Below are 24,903 nucleotides of genomic sequence, written 5' to 3'. Positions count from 1 at the left end.
TCTCTAAGGGGGAGATAAAAGCTTAAGTAATATTTTGGAGGATTCCTCAACTAAGGGGGAGAAATAGCAGGGAGGAAAGAAAAAGAAAAAGGTAAAGCATATGTACACTACACTACACCATTGTTGTTTGTAACTACGGATCCTATTGTACGGGAGAGGTGGTAAACACAAGGTGATTTCCTAGTAAGGGAAGAAGCTGTTTTCCAAAAGGGGAGTACCATTGGTTTTTATCTGCAGATCCTATTGTACGGGTGATTTGGTAAACGAAGGTGATCTCCTTTAAGCAGTTGATTCTTATAGGGGGAGAAGAAAGAGAGATATGCGCTTCTCAACAGGAAATGTGGTTGTACAAAAGAAGATGAAATTACTTGAAGATATGTTCAGTCTAGAGGAACATCTATTTGGAATCTGGAAAATGTTAAATTTAATCCAGAACTTTTCTGCTATTTACTTTGCATTACTGTTTATATCTTTTTCTTATTTGTTAGTTGATTTATCCTCTAGGTATTTTTTGTTATTGTCTAACAAACAAATAGGGGGAGATTGAAAGGCATATGTCATAGGCTATTTGTTTATTCGAGGATTTAACTCAACTCAAATAAGAATGTAATAAGTAAATAATAGATCTACCGTCAAAGAGATCTCACAAAGTGACATCTGTCAAAGGATTCAGAAACAAGGTTCATCTATAGACTTGAGGAATTACTTCACTGGAAGAAGTTCAAGAAATTGATCAAGCCTCAACGATATAAATCAAAATTGTGGATTTAATCAAGTGACAGGGATCTTGTAAGGGTATCAATTAATTACAGGGATTTAATCTGAAGAAAATCAAGTATCAAAGTCAAGACATGAAGAAACGTCACGGAAGTTAGTCACTCATGAACCAGACAGTACATCGAGTGTCAACATTGAAGTGATGAAATTGATTCATAATTTTCAGAAGATTTTCAGAAGATTTTCAGAAGAATGGTTGCAGTTCAAGAGTAGTATTAATTCTTTATTAATTAATTAAGTCATATAATTTAATTAAGAAAATAAATTATATCTGCAAATATTAATTTATTGATTAATTGAATTAATTGATTAATTAATTCTGAATTAATATTAAGAATTTGTAGAACTATAATTGAATTAAAATCAGTTTTAATTCAGCAAGACAATTGAAATTGAACTGGCATGACAATCTGGATTGTCATACCGATTGTCATACCAGGTCATTTCAATTGTCTCACCGAAAGTTTTACTGGTTCAGCAGATTGTGTTGCTAGTTCAACAGATTGTCATGCTAGTTCAGGAGATAGTCTTGCCGAAAGTCATGGTGGTTCAGGAGATTGTCATGCCGATTATCTTTCAAGTTCAATTCTATTCTGTTGATTGAAATATAAATAAAATAAAGCAGAATACAATCACCTAACACAGAACACAAGTCAACCATTCAAGAACAAAAAGAAAAGAAGCAGCAGCCAATATTTCATCTTTCATCTGCTGAATTCAAGATCATAATTTCTAGTTTTAAAGTTAAATCCAAACCACTAGAAATCATTCTCTTGTTCTTGTGTAACTATCTAGCGAATCAAAATCCCTAGAACTTAATCTCAAATTGCGTTTAGCATTTGATTCTTTTTATTGCAAAAATAGAAAAAGTTCTTGTCAAATTTATTCTAGATTTGTGATAATTAATTTGAGATTAATCCCTTGTAATCGATACCGTTGTTGTAACACCCTTCAAGTTTAATAATATTTTTATTTAACTTTAATTTTTTTATTTTTTTATTCCGCACTAAATTCGATTATACGGTATAGTTTGTATTCAACCCCCTTCTACAAACTTATTGGGACCTAACACCAGTGTTGTTTCGTGACTGATCATCAGGAACAACATAGTGCATAATAGTGTTTGATTAAATTATCACTTAAACTTTAAAGTTTATATCAGCTTGGACTCTTACTCAGATATTGTTATTGTTGTTCACTTGCAAACTTTATATTACTTGCTGAGCATCTCTTCGCTCATACTTGTTTATTAATCTAATCTTTCAGCTAAACCGGAGCATGCTTGAGTTCCAAGTTTGATTAGAGGTCAAGCGCTTGTAAATAGTTTGGTGTGTTTTCTAGGTAGATAGTTTGGGACGCTTGAATAGTATAACGGTTTGTAATAAAATTTGAACAAGTTGTAAAACTAATTAGACTTATGGTTTGTAATAACATTTGGTTTGTATTAGTGCCTGTTCCATACTATAACCTGTGATCGATCCAGTTGCATGGAAGGGGTCATATTTATTATATTATTCCGTTGTGTTTATATTATTATAGTTTATTGGCTAGTGACCCCCAAATCTAGACCCCGGGTTTGGAGGGCGTCACATTCTTTGCTGTGGCTTGAGTTTTAGACTTTGACTTAGATTTATCATTTTTAGCTTTCAGTCTAATCTCTTCTTCCTTCAGACTTTCAATATCCATGCCTGGATTGTCCTTTAGGAACAGCCTTTTGGAGATCTCTTCATCAAGTTTCAGAGTTTGTTCATCAGAACTCATCCTTTTAGTATCAGAACTTGTTCTTTGACTTATAGTTCTGGCTTCCCTTGATAAAGAACCCCTGCCTTGACTTAAACCTCTACTCTTTTCAGAGTTTCCCTGGTCTTCATTATCATCATCCTTACCCTTCAGTGGTTGATCAGTTTTGCATTTGGACTTAATTACTTTCTCCCCCTTTTTGGCATCGTCTGGTAGAAGCAGGGAGACAAACAGTTCCACAGAGTTTTGGATTTCATTGAGTTGGTTTTGTTGAGCAGCTTGATTGTTTAAAATATCAGATAGTTGAGCTTACTGCTTTTCTTGAGTCTTTTCTATATACTCAATGCGGTCAAAGGCTGGCTTAAAAAACCTTTTCTTATCCAATGTGACATTCATGTCTTGCTTAATCAGTATTTCTTGAAATTTGTCCACCTTGGCTTGAGTTATTGAGTGTTGACCTTGAAGGTTCCTTTTACTCAATGCAGTAACTCTGAGCTGTGCTTTGAAGTCATCATTCATTAGCATCTCATCAGCTTTAGCCAGGTGCTCAGCAAGAACATTTGCAGTAGGAACAAAATCAACTTTGTTCCACTCCTTGATCCACTCTCTTCCTCTGGTGGTTTCACTCCAAGGTACTGGTGCATCCACTCTCACAATCTTCTTAATCAAATCAGCTTTATCAATTGTTTGCAGATGTGCATGTCCTGAAGGACCAACTGCATCAGCATGTACATTTATAGCAGCTTCACCAGTATTGTCAGCATTTACTTCAACAGAACTTGCAGAATCTTCAGTATCAACATCTTGTGATAGAATAATTGTATATGAAGCAATAGAAGATTCATCTGCATGAACATCGGCATCTAACAGTGGAGTTGCTGGTGGAGTTTGCTGTGAAGTAAGTGAAATAAGTAGAGCTTCCAGATACAAGACCATAGGCACATCCAAATTGTTGATATCAATTTCAGCACTTGTGCCTTGGTTTTCAGCATGTACTGGAGAGTCTATTGGAGACACAGGAGGTGTAGGCATTGGAGTAGTCTCTGGATCTTGGATTGGAGATTTGTGAGCTTCATGAAGTTCTGGCTAAGCACTTGGAAGAGATTCAACTACAGTAGGGTCTTGTGGGATCAGAGATTCCTGACCCCCTTCCTCAGCTGCTGCTTCCATTCCTTCTTCTGAGGTTGATTCTTCTACAGCCCTCCTTGCTCTTTGCTTTTTAAGTCTTTTAGCTGGTGGAGAGACTCTAGGAGCTTGATCATCAGAGTTTAGCTTTCTATGCCTTTTTAGGGGCTTAGAACTCCCAGTTTCTTGAGCTGTCTAAGAAGAGACCTTCTCAGTGACTTCAGCAACAGGTTCCGATGGTTGAACCTGTATCTCATCATCAGACTCATCTTTTAAAATCATCTTCCTTCTTTTCTGCTGTGCCTGAGGTACTGTCTTAGTCCTCTTTTCTCTAGAATAAGAAGGCTTCACATGATTATGTGCTGATGGTTGGTTGGTATGTTCTGAAGTTTGTGTTTGTTGAGTGGCAGTAGTAGGTGCTGATGGTTGTTGTGATTGTTGTTGTAGAACATCAGGATATAATACAGAGTAAGTAGCAGCATCAGCATTTACAAGGGCTTGCTTTACTGCTAAAGGAATTCTAAGGGGCCTCAGAACTTTCTTTTTGTTATCAGCAGTTAAAAGATCAGTAAAAGCTCTTTTTGCTAACCTAAAAGGTTCTATGTGTTCACTTGCTGGTTGTGGTTCATCTGATGTACAATAACTGTAAATTAACTGACAGAACCTAGCAAAGTAAACTACATTCTTGTCCTCTTTCATTCTATCTCCTATAAAAATAACACAGTCTTGGAATAATCAAAGTGAGATTGGTTTAGGAGAGCATACCCAATTTGTTGAGTCAGAATCGGAATGACGTCAAAATTTGAGCATTTGTTTGCAAACGCCTGGTGATGCAATCGAAGAAAAAGCTCCATTCTCTTCGAATATGTGGGCGTTTAAGTTGGCCCAACTTTTTCAAACTCTCCTCATACCCTAAATTAGCCATCATTTGCTGTAGCAATGGCTCCTCAACAACAGAACTGAACTGGAAGTTCTCAGGTAGATGTAGAGCTTTCCTGACTGTTGCCGGAGTAACAACGTACTCCACCTTTGTTGTAAAAATGATACTTGGAGTCCCATCCTTACCACCATCATCATAAAGTCCCGTAAGCCAAAATGTCAGGACTTGAGTTCCAGATAAACTGGATGGTTGCGTCAAAGCGAAACCAATTTCACTATGAGATAAGAAATCCTGAATAAAATGAAGTTCCGAAGGAGCTTCACTCTTAGATAGAATGGCAACGTAGTTGTTTGGTACAAACTTTGCTCCATTAAAGATTATATCCTTGGGTGCCATTGAAAAAGAACTGAGAAATAAGAATGCCTGAAAGGTGTTTGGTAAAATGCCTGTGTAAAAACCGTCAGTTAATAAAGAGAGAATAAGAGAAAAGAGAGAGAGTATGGAATACAAAAGTAGATAAAAGATTTAAAATATTTTCTCTCTTTTACTTATACACGCCACTTGACAGCAGTTAAGACGAATTAGAACAGTCTTTACACCTGTCAGCCATGCAGTAGTTAAGACAATAGTTAATGGGCACGGGAAATAAGTAATGATTACTATGCACATGCAGTTTTCAAAAAAAAATTGTTCCCACTAAATATGTAATTATGACTGTCTTTATCTCACTTAAACCAATATTCTGATAAAATAGAACCGTTGAAGTATTGACCAAAAATAAATCAAGTAAGTAAATACTGACACGTAAGCATCAGAACTTGATTATTATCAGAATTTAAAGGTCATCATAATATGGCTTCTGTACTCAAAAAGTGAATGTCTAATTCTGTAATTCTTCACACAAATACTGATATGGTTTCCTCAGAAGTTAATCATCAGAACTTCCATCAGATTTGTCCTCAGAATTTATGCAACTGACACTTAAACTGTTCATCTAAAATAACATGGATCACCACAGTAATTTTCATCATTCATATGGAGTGTAAGTGTGTGCTTTAATCTAAATATCATACAAAGAGAAAAGTCTGATTCACTTCAGTACATCTTAGAAATAAGACATAACTAAGAACTTTTCTCAAAATCTGTCATTAGTCTGAAGTCTACTATAGAATGAGTTCATGATTGAGTCCACCTCAACTGTTTTGTGCTCATTTTATGCATCTTTTAATATTCTTTTAAACAAGAGCTCCTCAGTGTAAGTGAGTCACAACTGTTTATCAAAATTTGCTTGTGTTAAAGGATTTCCACATAAACAATTACTTCAAACATGGGATCATTAGTATATTAGAGACTACTAGGTCAGCATCTAGCACAGTTATCCTCATTGGATTGAATAGTCACAGAAACATTCATATCACTATCAGAGTTTAGATATTCATATCAGACAACAATCAGCACTTAGGTAAATTTCAATTTAAGCACAAATTATATAAAGATAGTAATATCTTTAAATACTGATCATAAGGTCTGATGTATCAGAACATAAACTAAACAGATTTAGAGAAAGAACCTGAAACCATTCCAAGTTCATTTACCAATCTTGTAAAAGTAGCTTCACACAGTGGTTTTATGAAGATATATGTTAGTTGTTGATCTGTTGGAACATAATGCAATTCCATTGTACCTTCCATCACATGTTCCCTTATGAAGTGGTACCTAATGCTGATGTGCTTTGTCATTGAGTGCTGAACTGGATTACCTGTCATAGCAATAGCACTTTGATTATCACAGTAAATGGGTATTTTAGAATATGTTAACCCATAATCCAGTAATTGATTCTTCATCCAAAGAATTTGTGCACAACAGCTTCCTGCAGCAATGCACTCTGCCTCTGCAGTTGATGTGGAAATTGACTTTTGTTTCTTGCTAAACCAAGAAACTAATCTGCCTCCAAGAAATTGGCAGCTTCCACTTGTGCTTTTCCTGTCAATTTTGCACGCTGCAAAATCTGCATCTGAGTAACCTATTAGCTTAAAGTCTGATTCCCTAGGATACCACAATCCTAGATCAGTTGTACCCTTAAGGTACTTGAATTTTTTTTTCACAGCTGTTAAGTGAGGTTCTCTTGGATCTGCTTGAAATCTTGCACAAAGAAATGTAGCATACATAATATCAGGTCTACTTGCAGTTAGATAGAGTAGTGAGCCAATCATACCTCTGTAATCAGTAATATCTACTGATGTACCAGTATCCTTATCCAATTTTGTTGCAGTGGCCATAGGAGTGGATGCACTTGAATAGTCTTACATTCAAAATTTCTTTAACAAATTTCTGGTGTACTTAGATTGACAAATAAAAGTTCCTTCTTCATTCTGCTTGACTTGAAGACCCAGAAAATAGCTAAATTCTCCCATCATACTCATTTGATATCTTGACTGTATTAGCTTGGCAAACCTTTTACAAAGTCTGTCATTTGTAGAACCAAAAATGATATCATCAACATATATCTGCACCAAAAGTAAGTCCTTTCCATGGTTGAGATATAATAAATTTATGTCAATAGTTCCTCTGTTAAATCCACTTTCCAGAAGAAACTGAGCTAATATCTCATACCATGCTGTTGGAACTTGCTTAAGGCCATAAAGTGCTTTATCAAGTCTGTAGACATGATTAGGAAATTTTGAATCTACAAAACCTGGAGGTTGTTCAACATATTCTTCTTCTTCCAATTCTCCATTAAGAAAGGCACTTTTTACATCCATTTGAAAGACTTTAAACTTTTTGTGAGCAGCATAAGCCAGAAATATCCTTATGGCTTCCAATCTAGCAACTGGTACAAATGTTTCATCATAATCAATTCCCTCCTGTTGAGAATATCCTTTTACAACTAGCCTTGCTTTATTTCTTGTAATTATGCCATCACTATCAGTTTTATTTCTGAACACCCACTTTGTACCAACAACAGATCTATTCTTTAGTCTTAGCACTAGGGTCCAGACTTTATTTCTTTCAAATTCACTTAACTCTTCCTGCATTGCTTGCACCCAATCAGCATCTTGAAGAGCTTCTTCCACTTTCTTTGGTTTAGTCTGAGAAAGAAAAGAATGATGAAGACATTCATTTGATGTTGTTGTTCTAGTTCTAACACCTGATTCAGGATTTTCAATAATCAAGTCAGGTGTATGTGCTTTAGTCCACTTTCTTGCAGATGGAAGGTGATCTCTAGAACTGGATGCTCCCCCATGATCCATGCTGTCTCCATAAACATTTTCTAATACTCCCCCTGAAATTATGCTCTCTGAGATGGATCCTTCAGAATTTGAGTTACCAGAATTATCAGAACTTGGCCCATCCGAATTTGATGAATCAGAACATGAAGAGCCTGTTCTAGGTTCTGATGCTTCTTGAGATGTGGTTGGATCTTCAATATGCTCCCCCTGCACAGGTGCATTTTCCTTTAGTGTAGTCACCACAGTTTCAATAACATCAGAGTTTAACCCATCAGAGTTTGTAGTATCAGGATTTAGACTATCAGAATTTACAGAATCAGAATTTAAAACTTCATTCTCAAATCTCAGCTGATCATGATCATTGAAATCTTCAAGTCCAGTAATCTTCTTATCATCAAAAGAGACATTGATAGATTCCATGACAACCCTTGTTCTTAAATTATAGACTCTGAAGGCTTTTGTGGAAAGTGGATATCCAACAAAAATTCCTTCATCAGCTTTTAGATCAAATTTGGATAGCTGTTCAGGATGAGTCTTAAGAACAAAACATTTGCATCCAAATACATGAAAGTACTTTATATTTGGCTGCTTTTTCTTCACCACCTCATATGGTGTCTTTCCATGCTTGTTGATAAGTGTTGCATTCTGAGTAAAATAAGTAGTCTGCACAGCTTCAGCCCAAAAGTAGGTTGGTAACTTTGCTTCATCAAGCATAGTTCTTGCAGCTTCAATAAGAGTTCTATTCTTTCTTTCAACAACTCCATTTTGCTGTGGAGTTTCAGGAGCAGAGAATTCCTACTTTATTCCATGGTCTTTACAGAACTTTTCCATAATCATATTCTTGAACTCAGTGCCATTATCACTTCTTATGATTTTCACAGAGACTTTGACCAATTTATCCAGTTGTTTTACATGATCAATCAAGACAGATGCAGTTTCACTTTTTGTGTGCAAGAAATACACCCATGTGTATCTGGTAAACTCATCTACTATGACCATAGCATATTTCTTCTTTGCAATAGACATGACATTCACTGGACCAAATAGATCAACGTGTAGTAGGTGATAAGGCTCAAGAATTGAAGATTCAGTCTTGCTCTTGAATAAAGATTTTCTTTGTTTTGCCTTTTAACATGAATCACAAAGGCCATTAGGAGCAAATACAGATTTTGGCAGTCCTCTCACAAGATCTTTCTTGACTAGTTCATTTATATTGTTAAACTTTAAATGAGAGAGTTTCTTGAGCCAATCCCTGCTTTTTTCAATTGATGCTCTGCTTAACAGACAGATTGCAGGACCATCAGAACTTGTTGAAAGCTTGGCTTCATAAATGTTACCATGCTTGCATCCCTTCAGAACAACTTTGCCTGTAGATTTGCTTACAACTTTACAGTGTTCTTCAAAGAAATCCACATGATAACCTCTGTCACAGATTTGATTAACACTAGCAGATTGTGTTTAATTCCTGAGACTAGAGCAACTTTTTCAATGATGACATTCCCAAGATTGATATTGCCATATCCTAGAGTTTTTCCAATGTTGCCATCTCCATAAGAAACTCCTGGGCCAGCTTTCTCCACAAAGTCTGATAGCAGGGCTTTATTTCCAGTCATATGTCCTGAACATCCACTGTCCGGAACTAGGATGTTTTTCCTGTTGCCTTGCAATCACAAAGACCGCTAATTATTAGTTTTAAGGACCCGGACTTACTTGGATCATTTGGCCTTATAAAGTTTGTTAGCATTTGCAGCGGATTTAACTTTAGAGTTTATGCTAACATTTTTTTTATCAGATTTTACAGTATCAGACTTTGTATCAGAACTTACACTAGAAGGAATAATGCTAACTTTCTTTAAAGAAGGTTTTATTTGATAATAATCATAGTACAAACTATGATATTTCTTACAAGTATAAATGGAATGCCATAAACTACCACATTGAAAACAAGGATTTTGTGGTTTAAACCTAACAATCTGACTCTTAACTCCTGATTTAGGAGGTAAAGAGTTTATATCCTTATTCTTCCTGCAAAAAGAAGCAAGATGGTTAGTGTTTTCATAGTTATTGCATTTCTTTCTAGGAGCATTAGGAACAGACTTATAATTATTGCTTTGATTCACACCTTCCTTTCCATTCCTATTTTTCCTAGGTGGTTTTACCTTGTTTACATTCTTAATCTCTTTCAGCTTATACTTAAGCTGCTTCTTTGTCATTAAGCCTATGTTTACTTCAGCTGGTATATCCTGTTTTAATTTGTCAGAAGTTGACTCTGCCTTAACTTCTGTATCATTATCTTTCATCTTTTCAGAATCAGACTTTACAGTTTTAGCTACAAACTTAACAGGATTTTCCTTTGACTTAGTAGTCTGTTTAACAATAATTGGCTTAATTTGTTCAGTTCCTATTTCACTTTTATCATCTCCATAACCTAAGCCCTATTTCCAGTTTCCACTACTTAGCAAATTCTGAGTTGTTTTGCCAGAGTTAGTCCAAGTCCTGATAATATCTCTTTCCTTTTCTAACTCAGTTTGTAGAGATTGATTCAATTGTAACACTTCATCTCTAACATAAAAAGCATCATCTCTTTTTTTCTGAGTTTGATAGAACATAACTAACTATTTTTCTAAATAGTCATTCATTTTCTTAAAAGCCGGATTTTCAGAAGTTAACCTATCACATGTTAAGGTCTGATCTCTATAGCTAATGAATATGGTTTTAAGATAAGATCTGAACTCAGTAATATCATCAGTATGAAAAGCATAAGTTGTTTGAGGTACCTTTAACTCAGCAACATCAGAACTGCTATCAGCATTTGCCATCTAGGCATAGTTCACCTCATCTTCAGAATCTAAAGTGTCTGTCCAACTTTTCTTCTTTGTGACAAGTGCCTTGCCTTTGTAACCTTTTTCTTTCTTGCAATCAGGAGATATGTGGCCTTTCTCACTACAATTGTAGCATTTAACATTTGAGTAATCTCCTCTGTCAGACTTTCCTGCTTTGCCTTCTTATCAGAACTTCTTATCAGAACTTCCACTTTTCCTAGAAAACTTCTTTCCCCTTCTGAATTTCCTGTAAGCTATCTTTGTGATACCCTTCACCATAAGAGCACACAATCTCATCATCTCTTCATCAGCATCCATCTCAGATAGACTTTCAGTTTCTAAATCCTCATCATTATCAGAACTTGATGACTCAGTATCAAACTTTATGATGAGAGCCTTTCCTTTGCCTTTCTTTGAGACGGCCACTTTGGGGGATTCCTCCTCAGCCTTAAGAGCAACTGTCCTTGACTTTCTCCCATGTCTCTTGCTTCTTTGATCCATCTCAAATTCATGAGTTTTGAGCATACCATAAATTTTATCAAGAGTAGTTTCATCAAGAGCATAGTTGTCTCTTATAGTAGTTGCCTTCAAATCCCAACTTTTAGGAAGAGCTAAAAGGAATTTAAGATTGGAATCTTCAAGATCATATTCCTTATCCACCAGTGACAGATCATTCAAGAGTTTGACAAATCTGTCATATAAACCAGTTAATGACTCATCAGGTTTTGAGTCAAAGTGCTCATACTCTTGAGTGAGTATAGTCCTCATGTTCTTCTTAATTGCATCAGTTCCCTGGCATCTTGTCTCCACGACATCCCATATCTCCTTTGCAGTCTTGTAGTTAATTACCCTGTTTGACATGCCATTATCAATGGCACTATGCAGCAAATGCCTTACCTTTGTATCCTTGGCAATAGATGAGATATCTTCAGCTGTATACTCACTTTTCTCCTTTGGTACAGTCTTTGCTGGCTGATCTGCAACTACAACAGAGAGCTTGGTTGGCTTATGTGGTCCTTCATTAATTCTGTCAAGGTATTCTGGATCTGTAGCTTCTAGAAACATAGCCATCCTTACTTTCCATATGGCATACTCAGAAGGTCTCAACATGGGAACCCTAATAGTCTCATATCGACTGTGGATTTGAGTCTTTGGAGTTTCTTCAATTTTGGTGGGCTTGGTTGGAGTTTGTTCTTCTTCAGATATGATTGTTTTGGATATTTACTGTATATGTGTTAACAGATAGGCTCTGATACCACTTGTTAGGTCACACACACTATAGAAGGGGGTTGAATACAGTGTATAATACAATCAAATCGAATTAAGAACACAAATATGTAACAAAGAATAATCTTATTAATAAAATAGTATTTCAATGGAACCGTTCTCTCTCAGTGATGAACAAATATCACAAGAGCTGCTAGGGTTACAATGAATAATATTGTCGATAATGATAACACTTCTAGTGTAAACCATATGCTGTGTTTATATACCACACAGTTACAAGATAATCTCTAATTGATATCGAATATAATTCTGTATCCTAAATATATCAATTAGTTATCTTTTCCTCCAAGTCTTCTATTCTTCATAGAATTCTTCTCCATGCATATCTCTTATGTTAGTCTTAATCTTCTTTTCCTTCAATCAGCCGCCTTCCTTATCTGAAATTCTTCTTAAGTCCTGATATTATCTTCTGATGAATATCTTCTGATATCTTAAGTTCTGATAACTTAAGTTCTGATATCTTAAGTTCTGACTTCAGTATAAGTACTGATTTCCAGTTAAGTCCTGATTTGTCCTGTTAGTCAAGATCTGAAAACTAAACACAAATCATTATTAGATATGACATCACAAATATATCTAACAAAGTTTGCTTTTGAGAAGAAAGAAATTAGAGCAATTGAATCTTGAAAATGATAAAAGAAAAGATTGAAAATGAATTTAGCTTTTATACTATCTCATAGATAAACTGACAAAAATAATAAAGTGAAATAAAGGACCAATAAAAATTTCCCAAAATAGCCGTTTAAAAAAATGAATAAACTATAAAAATTCCATCACCTATCCGTCGTGTCATGCTTACAAACTGTAAGTATACTCGATGGATAATGTTCAGAGAATTAACAGTTAGGATTGTGATAATTCGACGGATGAGGATAAATCAGTTATCCGTCGAGTTATAAAATTTTTAAGAAAAATAATTGATTTTTATAGACAAATTGTATTCCGACGGATGATCAAACTCGATGGATAATGAGCATCCGTCGGGATGTAAATTTCGACTTAGCCAAAATTTCATCAAAATAGAGAAATGAATTAAATTTCTGGCTGCTTAACAACTTGCAAAATATCTGAAATGATTCAAGAATAATTGAGCATACCTAACTTACTTGCCAACCTTGAAAAGGTGGATTCATCAAGTGTCTTGGTAAATATATCTGCAAGCTATTTTTCACTTGGAACAAAATGCAGTTCACAGTACCATTCATCACATGTTCCCTTATGAAGTGGTACTTGATGTCTATGTGCTTTGTTCTTGAATGTTGTATTGGATTTCAGTGATGGCAATTACACTTGCATTATCACATAAAATAGGAATCCTATCCACTTGTAGACCATAGTCCAACAATTGGTTTTTCATCCACAAAATTTGTGCACAGCAACTACCAGCATCAATATATTTAGCTTAAGCTGTAGAAGTAGAAACTGAATTTTGCTTTTTACTGAACCAGGACACAAGCTTGTTCCTTAGAAATTGACAGGTTCATGTTGTACTTTTTCTGTCTATTTTACAACCTGCATAATCTGCATCTGAATAACCAGTTAGATCAAAACCAGAATCTCTAGGGTACAAAATGCCAAGTTTTGGTGTTCCCTTGAGATATCTGAAAATTCTCTTAATAGCTATTAAATGAGATTCTCTAGGATCAGCCTAAAATCTAGCACAAAGAAAGTAGTAAACATTATATCTGGCCTACTAGCTGTTAAGTACATAAGTGAGCCAACGATGCCCCTATAACTTGAAATATCCACAGACTTTTCAGTAGTATTTAATTCAAGCTTAGTTGCAGTGGCCATGATAGTTTTTACAGATGTGCAATCTATTAGTTCAAACTTCTTTAAAATATCATGAATGTATTTAGTTTGACTAATGAATATTCCATCACTTTCTTAACTTGCAAACCAAGAAAGTAAGTTAGTTCTCCCATCATGCTCATTTCATACTTACTTTTCATCAATTTGGCAATTTTTTGCAAAGTTTTTCATCTGTAGAACCAAATATAATATCATCTACATAAATTTGAACAAGTATACTAGAGCCATTAACATTTCTAAAGAATAAAGTTTTATCAACAGTACCTCTTGTGAAGTGATTTTCCAAAAGAAACTTTGATAAGGTGTCATACCAGACTCTAGGTGCTTGCTTCAGTCCATAAAGTGCTTTTAAAAGGTAGTAAACATGATTTGGGAGATTTGGGTCTTCAAAACCAGGAGGTTGACTAACATAGACTTCCTCCTCCAAATCTCCATTCAGATATGCACTTTTGACATCCATTTGATAGACCTTGAAATTGGTATGAGCTGCATAGGCTAAGAAAATTCTGATGGCTTTAAGTCTTGCAACAGGAGCAAAAGTTTCATCAAAATTTATTCCTTCTTGTTGACAATAGCCCTTAGCAACCAATCTGGCTTTGTTCCTTACTACCATGCCATTTTCATCCATCTTGTTTCTGAATACCCATTTGGTGTCAATTGGATTCTTTCCTTGAGGCTTGGGTACTAGCTTCTATACCTTGTTCCTTTCAAATTGGTTTAGCTCCTCCTGCATAGCTAAAATCCAATCAGGATCCAACAAAGCTTCTTCTACCTTCTTTGGTTCTTCCTTAGATAAGAAGCTACTATATAGACATTCTTCTTGAGTTGTTCTCCTTGTTTGAACTCTAGAAGACACATCACCAATGATGAGCTCAAAGGGGTGATCTTTTTTCCATTTTCTTTATTGAGGTAGATTAGATCTAGATGAAGAGGCCTCATTGTTGTCTTGATGTGTGACTGAGTTTTGATTATTAGAAATTCCCCCTGAGTTTGTGAATCTTTGATTTGAGAAAGGAGAATTTTCTGTAACTGATCTATTCTGACTTTCAGCTTCTTTTGATGACCCGACGGATGGTATATTTTGTGTTCCGACGGATGAAGCTGATTGTCTCCCGATGGATAAAGCAGACTATCTCCCGACGGATGAAGCATTTTGCAACTCAACAGATGTTGAATTTTGTGCTTCATCTGTAGTAGATTTTTCTGCATTATCCTTTTCCATTATTTCCTTATCACTTTCATCATCACTATCATCACTAACCATATCCACATTATCAAATTTGAGACTCTCATGAGAATCTTCATCTTGCAGTCCTTCAATCTTTTTATCATCAAACACAACACGTATTGATTCCATAACAATGTTGGTTCTTAGATTGTAGACTCTATATGCTTTTCCCACAACATATCCAACAAAAATTTCTTCATCTTCTTTAGCATCAAACTTCCCATGTTGATCAGTTTGATTTCTCAAGATATAACATTTGTAGCCAAAGACATGAAGAGTTGGTTTCTTGTTCTTGAACAATTGGTAGGGTGTCATACACTTTGCTTGATTAATCAAAAAATGTTCTGAGTGTAGCATGCAGTATTCATAGCTTCAGCCCAGAAATATGTTGGTAACTTTGATTCTTCAAGCATTGTCCTTGTAGCTTCAATAAGAGATCTGTTCTTTCTTTCCACTAGTCCATTTTGTTGTGGAGTTCTTGCTGCAGAAAACTCTTGCATTATCCCATTCTCTTCACAAAATGATCTTATCACAGAATTTTTGAACTCAGTTCCATTATCACTCCTGATTCTTCTTACTTTAGAATCAGGATGATTGTTGACTTGCCTTATATGATTGATGATGATTTCACTAGCCTCATCTTAAGACTTTAGGAAATATGTCCAAGAGAACTTTGGGAAATCATCTACAATTACTAGGCAAAATCTTTTCCTTGAGATGGACAACACATTGACTGATCCAAACAAATCCATGTGTAGCAATTGCAAAGGTTCTTCAATTGTTGAATCAAGCTTCTTTCTGAATGATGCTTTAATCTGCTTTCCCTTTTGGCATGCATCACACGGTCCATCCTTAGAAAACTCCACTTGAGGAATTCCTTTAACCAGTTATTTCTTAACAAGCTCATTCATGGTCTTGAAGTTTAGATGGGATAGCTTCTTGTGCCATAGCGAACTTTCATCTTGACTTGCTTTATTGAGAAGACAAGTAACGGATTCTGCATTTGATGAGTTGAAGTCAGCTAGATACACATTTCCTCTTCTCATACCAGTGAGAATCACTTTGTTACTCCTTTTGTTTGTCACAACACAGGCTTCTGAGTTAAAGATTACTGAATTGCCCTTATCACAAAGCTGGATGATACTCAACAAATAATGTTTGAGACCATCCACTAGGGCAACCTCCCCAATGATGACATTGTCTTTAGAAATCAAGCCATATCCCGCAGTATAACCCTTGCTGTCATCTCCAACGGTAATACTTGTGCCAGCTCTCTCCTTAAACTCTGTGAGCAGGGTAGAATCTCCAGTCATGTGCCTTGAACAACCACTATCCAGTTACCAAAGATTCTTTATGTTTCCCTGCACACATCAAAACCAAATCAAGTTGATTTTAGTACCCAAGTTTCCTTGGGTCCTGCCTTGTTAGCTTTCTTCTTTGGTTTATTAGGTTTGATCTCATTTGACTTGGGAATTTCTGATTCATCCTTAGTCATTTGAGTTGGTCCTTTGAAACCAGTCATTATAATAGAATTATCATGCACACTTTGATTAACAGGGAAAGGCATGCTATTTGCAAACATGTTATTCCAGTAAGGCATGCTAAATGGGATTTGAGGCATACCAAATGTAGTATAATAAGGATTAGATGCAAATGGAATATTAGCAAATTGTGCATTCATATTCTGAGCAGACATAGCATTCATAGGCATAGAAGGCATGGCAGTCATGTTGGGAAAAGAAGAGGGTACAGACATAGGAGTAGGCATGGCAATTTTGTAATTAATAGACAAGTGATTAACACTACCACACTCAACACATATTTTTCTTGGAGCAGATTTATGAGGTGTGTAGTTGTTATGTTTGTTAATCCCTACTTTTCCATTTCTATTATTTTTCCTTTTAGCTTCTGTTTTAGTCTCAATCTTCTCCAATCTGTCATTCAATTGCTTGATAGACATATGACCAACATTAACTTTCTTCTCCTTCTTCACTTGACTTGATTCTCTTGGAACAAAGTTTTTGGAAACTGATCCATATTTCTCATTCAGCTTGGCAAGTTTGTCTTTGCTCACAGGTTTGCTTACAGCCGACGGATGAGGATTTGTGTCACTCGACGGATAATCCTTTTGATTATCTGACGGATGACTCTCATCATCCGTCGAGTCCACATATGTTAGCAATCCTTCAACTAAATTGGATTTCAGCTTCTCCTTAATCTTTTTCCAGGCTGCATCATAAAAGGACTCAATACCTTGAACTTTAGTGATTTGAACATGAACATCTCTGGATGATTTCCATGGATTAATCACCTCTTGTTCTCGTTCATGTTGCTTCTTCAAAATCTCTTCTTTCTTCAAGGACTCTGTTACGACCGGTATCTTCGTGTAATATTATTTATGGATTTGGTATAATATTAAAGCCGAATGAAAATATATTCAATGATTGTACGTTTGTGTGAGTGCAAATTTCTGCATTATAAATTTGCTTTATGTAGTATATAATTTTTCAAAGCAAGAGTTTATTTAATTTCTTTATTTTTGATTTATAAGGAATATTCTAAGCCTTGGAAATTTTTTCTTTTAAAAGGTATTTTGTTCACAAATTTTGAAAATGATTTTATAAAGTCTCTAAAAATCCAAGTTATTTTATGGTATAAATTTTATAATTTTTGAACTTGTATTTTATTTTATAAAAATAAATCATTATAAATTTTAGTTGTCATATTTAGCAAATTACAAGAAAGCCCTGGCATGCAAACCACCCTCTCATTCTTTTCAAGGACAAAAAGGACAATTCCAACCCCACTAACTCTTATTTTTCTAGCCAATTTCCTTCTTTACCCTTGCATGCAAATTGAACCAAGTTCAAGTGGAAGGCTAATCATGTCAATTCCTAATTCCACTCACTTTTGCCAATACAAAAACCATAAAACAAGCAAATACATGATCATTTCACTTCACTCACCACCACACTTTCTCCTCCCTCCCTCCTCCCTCTCTCACTCTCAGCTTTTAGCCGAAACCCCCCCTCCCCATTTTTTTTCTTCATTCCTCAACCAAGCTTCTACTCTTTACATAAGTAAATGTTACTTCCCATACCATGATCACTCATATTCCAAAGAGTTTTGAGTAGAAAGTTTAAGTTTAAAGGTTGCATGTAAAGGTTTTAGTAAAACTCAAAATACAACCTTGATTCTTGTGAGTTTAGGGTTGTTTTTGAGAGGACTACAAGGAATGGAGAAGTGCCAAGTCTTGAGAGGGAAACTCTTGATTATTAAATGGCCATTCCCATCCATTTCATTCGGCCATGACCATATGGGAGCTGAATGAATGGTCCTTAAACTAATCTTGTTGCTTAACTCAATTTTTGCATGTTTATGTGATAATGACTTGAATTTTGTGGTGAAAATTTGATAAAAATCCTTGCATGCTAAGTGATCATCTAGGTATAGCTCATGCTAGGCTTGCATGTCAATTTTATGGTAGAATATATGTAAAAAATGTGCTGTTTTGGTTTGCAAAACCCGAGGACATGCATGCATGTGGATTTCTCTTAGAATGTTGTAAGATTTTGATCATTTGGAAAGATTTTGTTAGTGAGCCTTAATTTCAGTAGGAATAATGTGTTAATATTGATTTATGCTTCTTGTTACATGGTAATAATTCGTGGTTATCTTATATAAAATGCTTATCTTGTGGTTTAAAAAACTTAATGATTGGTGAGTTGAGAAATGTGATCTCTTTTGTTTTGCCATAATTGTACCTTAGGTAAGGATGATCTCACCCAAGGTTATTTTGAGAATAAGGGAGTTAGTTCAGTAGATTACCATGTATAAGTCTTGGTTTAAGTATTGGGATGTTGGTAGTTGAGTTTGTCAAGTCAAAACCTTGGAGTAATGAGAGTTATAGTTTCTGCAGAAAATCAGTTTAGTACCCTGAGGTTTAGAGTGAGTTTTGACCATGTCATTGATGTGCACTTTGAGGCCCAAGCCACCAGAAGTTAGTATTGGGAGTATATAAAAGGTTTTAGGAGTTGGTTGGAGGTTTGCATGTCATTTGATTAGGTGCACAAGTAGAATAACAAAATCTGTCCAGCAGGGGACAGTTTTGTTGCAACTTAGAAATACGAAGATTTGACCATGTCATGGGTAGGCCCTCATTAGGCCCTATTGGGCCTTAGTTAGAGGGAGTGTCAGAGAAGTTTTTTCAACCATAGTTCATAGAATATAAGTTAGAACCATGTGTCGCAAGTTAATTCAAGTCAGGGCGTTTTCTGCCCAGAAAAATAGGGGAACCTTGGACTTTTAGCTTAGGCCCAAGAAGGCCCAAGCTAGGCCCTTGAGCCACATCAAGTTTGTGAGATGCCCTTAGATCAGGAGAGTCTTTTTTAAAAGTTTTGAAGGAAAACTTGTAGTTTAAGAGTGCCTAATGCACTCAAGAAACTATAGTTGTCATTCTGAAATTTGCACCAGTGAGCGCTTTCACTTATCACATAGTTTTAGAACACTTAGAAGTGAGTATTAGGTCGACTACCATAGTTGTAAGATGGTATAAGGTCAGTAGAGCTAAAGGCACAAGTGAGGGTCAATAGGTTTTGGATAATTTAGGAAAGGCACATCGAGTTAGGAAGCCAAAATTAGAAGACCTTGTATAGTTTAGCGACCAAGTGACTTAAGATGTGAGTCGAGATCATCCAAGCCTAGTGTTGCATTATGGTATATATGGTGTTATTTGGTGTTAATATATGATATGTGAATATGTGGCTATGTGTGTACTTTTGTAATTTAAAAGTGAATATAAAATTAAGTGCATATAGGCCTAAGTGCCATCCGTGTTTAATTTCAAGTTGTAAATAGGTTAAGATGGTAAGAATATATTATAATGAGGATTATTATTATTATGTAGGATCTCGAGACAAGGGAAAACTTGCCATAAAGGTCGAGTGAAGCTCCAGTTGCTCCTACCAGTCAGACCAGACCAGCCTTTCTCAAGGCAAGTGATTCAACTTGACCTTCGTATTTACTATAAACAGTTCATATATATATTGATGCAATTATCCTTAGTCATTTTGATATGTTTTAAATCAAGCGTATCTTTTGTTTATCTTTGAATTATATAAAAATGCTATGAACCCTCGAGTATGTATTGCAAGTAGTTCAAAAGCCTTTTCATGATAGTTAAATACCATGATAAAATGAAGAGTTAATATATTACTTGATTGATCCTCTTGATTAACATGCTGATGATTCCTAAGTATTGATATCTCATCCTGATACTTGAATCCCTATAGAACCTTACCTTGAACCCTGAAAGTCAGAAACTTATCAAAGTGATCCCTCATTGATTGATACCCCTCTTTCTTATCCTAAAGCTTGAAAACTCTGATATATCCTGAGCTAAAGAATCATTTCTTCATACCTTAACACCCATAATATTCATGAAGCTTATCTTCTTGATGATCCAACACCTGTACCTTGACGAGAAACCATTGCTTTAAGCCCAGTTTGGCATTACCCCTTTATATTATCCATTAGTCTCACTAAATTTTCCTGTCCAAGTTCTGACATATGGAAACCTTTTGGTTACCCTAATAGAGTAAAATTTTGTAAATCATGGCCCTGAGATTTAGTACAATATTTCCCGTGTTTCGAGTTGATCTATAATCCCTTAATAAAAATGTTTACTGTTAAAAGAGATTTTGTTATAATTCGGCATCAGTTTTTGAAATAAATAAAATATGGGTTTTCAGTCCCAAAGGGGGATAAATGTTTTCCTTGAATAGTGGATCTGGACTGAGACGCGAGTCCTTTCCACACTTATATTAGGCTTAAAAGTTGCCTAGGGATTCCCGTTAATGTTTTAGAACCCAGCGAGGTTCGGGATTAATTCGCGGCTGATCACCGGTTGTAGTCCGTAGCGTCATAAAATGATTTTGATTAAGACATGATTTTAAAATTGTTTTGATACAAGCAAAATGATGCCATCTCACATAGTTTTATCTCTCGTTACCATTGGTTATGTCTTTCCATTATCATTCTTTAATGTATATCTCGATTTATGTTTTGTGTCGTACTGTTAGCACTTGTTGAGCATTTGGCTCACTCCTTGCTTTACCATGATATTACAGCTAGCAGCTATGGTTAGATTCAAGCAGACTGCCCGTAAGACCTGTGATGCTGATGCTTATGTTCGAGCTCAGGTAGAATAAGTAATAATAGTTTGTGTGAGGACTCGGTACTTTTAATCAGATGTAATAGTTGGTAGTGTTGGGCTGTTCCAAACCCTAAACTATAAGATCTTGGAGTTGGTTGTGTATTCTTCTTTTAAAATGTTGTAATAGTTATATTTAATTTGTTGTTTAAGTTGGGGGCGTGACAGGTTTTGGTATCAGAGCTACGGTTTAGAGTCCCTGGACAGCCTAAATAGGTTATAGGATATGTGTGTAGGTTATAGATATTATGCGAGAGAGTAGGTTAAGAAAATTATTATTAATACTCCTCTTATTGATTGTCAGCAAAGAGCGCATTCCTCATCATCCTCTAGGTCGGACGACACTATTGCTTTCACAGTGTATGCTGAGTTGAGGCGCGAGTTCGACATGCTTCAGGGCAAGTACGACCGACTGATAGACCGACTGAAGAACGTGTATCCGGACAGCCAAAACTACGAAGGGAAGCCCAAGGAGCAGATGACTGCGAGACTTGAGACCTTGGTTCAGTACGTCAACACTAAGCTTGAGGAGATGCCAGCACACCAGGACCGTACCAGCCAGTATGTCATTCAGATGGTGGCGGATGAGCTCCAGAGCATTGTGAAGACGCTTCGAGAGGAAAAGACTACCAAGCCCCGTTTAGATGGAGTGGAGCCTTAGTTCTTTCCATTTACCTTTCATGTTGTTGTACTATCAGACTCTATGGAATCCCCAGTTGTTTCCGTTGTTTCCTTTAAATAAGCCTGTTATTCCTAGAATCAGACTTTGTCCCAATCATATGTATTGTGACCTTTAAAATTTCAATAATTATGTTCTATTGTTCCATTTGCTCTCAACTGTTATTTTACATTTTTATATGCATTATCATATCTGCTTAATTTGGAAACTTGACCCCATATGTAAATAAGAATGCCATGCGATACCCTCGAATCATTTTATCATTCATATCTGTTTTGACATAACTCTTATTTCAGGATTATGCCTCCCAAAAAGAAGAACCCAACAACCACATCCACCACAGACCCAAATATTCTTCGATTACTGGAAACTTTGCAACAGCAAACCAATGCTATAGCTCAACAACAACTAACTCTTCAACAACGAATTGAAAACCAAGATAACCTTGAGCCACACCAACCACCTGAACCACCAGTACCACCTAGACAAATTGTCACTTTCAAGGCTTTTCAGAATGTGAATCCACCTGTATTTCATGATACCACTGATCCAGTGATAGCTAACACATGGATCAAGGAGATGGAAAGGGCTTTTGAGTTGGTACAGTTAGGAGACGATCAGAAGACGCCGTATGCTACTTACTTCTTGAAGGGAGAAGTCATCTATTGGTGGGAATCAGTAAAATCTATGGAAGTCACTCAGCAGGTTTCTTGGGAGAGATTTAAGAAGTTATTTCTGGACAAGTATTACCCTAAGTACATGCAGAATCAGATGGAGCTAAAATTTCTTGAGTTGAAGCAAGGGAACATGACTGTATTGGAGTATGAAAAGAAGTTCACTGAGTTGTCAAGGTTTGTGACAAAGTATACCAGCACTAAGGAGGAAAAAGCAAAGAAATTTCAGCAAGGATTGGAGCCTTGGATCAGAGATAGGGTGGCTATGTTTGAGCTTGAAACTTATGCGGGAGTAGTACATAAAGCTGCTTTGATTGAGAATAATGGGATGCAGTCAAGGAAAGAGAGGGATAACAAGAAGAGGAAGGTTCCATTTTATGGAGAAAAGTCTGAAGCCGGAAGTTCACAAGATCGGAATGTAAAGAGGATTGGTTTCCAGAAGGGCGGAAATTTTCAAAAGAAAGGAAATTTGGGCAAAAGGCAAGAATCGAAGGGGAGCAATCAGGCAAGCCAAGGGCAAGTTGGAGAAAACAGGTTCCAGAGGCCAGAATGCAAGCACTGCGGAAGAAGGCACCCCGGAGTGTGTAATAAGCTGAGCATGACATGCTACAGGTGCAATCAGAAGGGACATTTGGTGAATGAGTGCAAGATGCTGAAGCCAGGAGTTACGTGTTACAAGTGTGGGAAGACTGGACACATAGCTAGGGAGTGCAAGGCAACCGGACCAGTCAAAGCTCTGATGAATGTGGCAAGTACCAGTGCAAGTGTGCCAGCTGAGGTATTGGCATTACCTCCACCACCTACACCAACCCCGCAAGCAACAGCAAGGATATTTGAATTGAAGATGAAGGATGCTGTACATAATTCGGAGGTGATAGCAGGTACACTTTTACTCAATAATGTCAAAGCTAAAGTATTGATTGATTCGGGAGCAACAAGATCTTTCATATCAGAATCTTTTGTTGATAAGCTTCAATGTGAGAAAATGATTATGAGTGAGGTAGTAAATGTGGTAATTGCGAACCAAGAGAAGATTCCTGTGAATCAATTTTGTCCAAAGTGTGAGATTGGTATTTCGGGGTATAAGTTTTCAGCCGACTTGATACTCTTCAAGTTGGGAGAGTTTGACATAATTTTAGGAATGGATTGGTTAGGAGAGAATAACGCTCAGATTAATTGTAAGACCAAGAGAGTGTATTTAAAGACGAAGAGTGGAGAGAAGGTAGTATTTAAGGGGCAGAGGCAAGAGCAACTATTTCTTACAATTGTTCAGGCTAAAAAGCTACTTAGAAAAGGTTGTGAGTCGTTCCTTGCTTATGTAGTGGATTCGGAAAAAGGCAGCCCCAGCATGGAAGATATCCCAATAGTTAACGAGTTCCCGGATGTATTTCCCGACGAACTACCAGGCTTACCACCAGATCGACAAATCGAGTTCGAGATCAACCTTGCTCCAGGAACGGAACCAGTTTCAAAGGCCCCATATCGGATGGCACCAGCAGAGATGAAAGATTTGGCGAGCCAGCTACAAGAATTGTTGGATAAGGGAGTGATACGGCCAAGTGCGTCGCCATGGGGATCACCTGTTCTGTTTGTAAAGAAGAAAGATGGGAGTATGCGTCTATGCATAGATTATCGGGAGTTGAATAAGGTAACGATCAAGAACCGCTACCTGCTACCAAGGATAGATGACCTTTTTGATCAGTTGAAGGGAGCAAAATGCTTTTCAAAGATTGACTTGAGATCGGGATACCATCAATTAAAGATCAAAGAAGAAGATGTTCCCAAGACCGCATTCAGGACCAGATATGGGCATTATGAATTCCTAGTAATGCCGTTTGGACTGACCAACGCTCCGGCCGCATTTATGGATCTGATGAATCGGGTATTTAAGAAGTATTTGGACAAATTTGTCGTGGTATTTATTGATGACATCCTTATTTATTCTAAGTCAGAAGAAGAACATAAGCAGCACCTATGAATAACATTGGAGATACTCCGACAAGAGAAGTTGTATGCCAAGTTTACCAAATATGAGTTTTGGTTAAAGGAAGTTCAATTTTTGGGGCATGTCATTGGAAATGAGGGAGTTAAAGTGGATCCGACAAAGATTGAGGCAATTATGAGTTGGGAGAGGCCAAAGACTCCTACGGAAGTGCGAAGTTTTCTAGGATTGGCCGGATACTATAGAAGATTCGTCAAGGATTTCTCGAAGATCGCCACGCCATTGACCAAGTTGACCAAGTGCGAAGTTTGAATGGAGTGTAGAATGTGAAGATAGCTTTCAAGAGTTAAAGCAGAAGTTGGTAACAGCTCCAGTGTTGGTACTTCCAGATGATCAAGGGAATTTTGTAATATTCAGCGACGCTTCACATAAGGGTTTGGGTTGTGTGTTGATGCAACACAGTAAAGTGATCGCATATGCGTCAAGACAGTTGAAA

The sequence above is a fragment of the Apium graveolens genome, chromosome 5, assembly GCF_009905375.1.
Source record: "Apium graveolens cultivar Ventura chromosome 5, ASM990537v1, whole genome shotgun sequence".
NCBI classification, from domain to species: Eukaryota; Viridiplantae; Streptophyta; class Magnoliopsida; order Apiales; family Apiaceae; genus Apium; species Apium graveolens.
Note: the sequence above shows the minus strand (reverse complement) of the source record.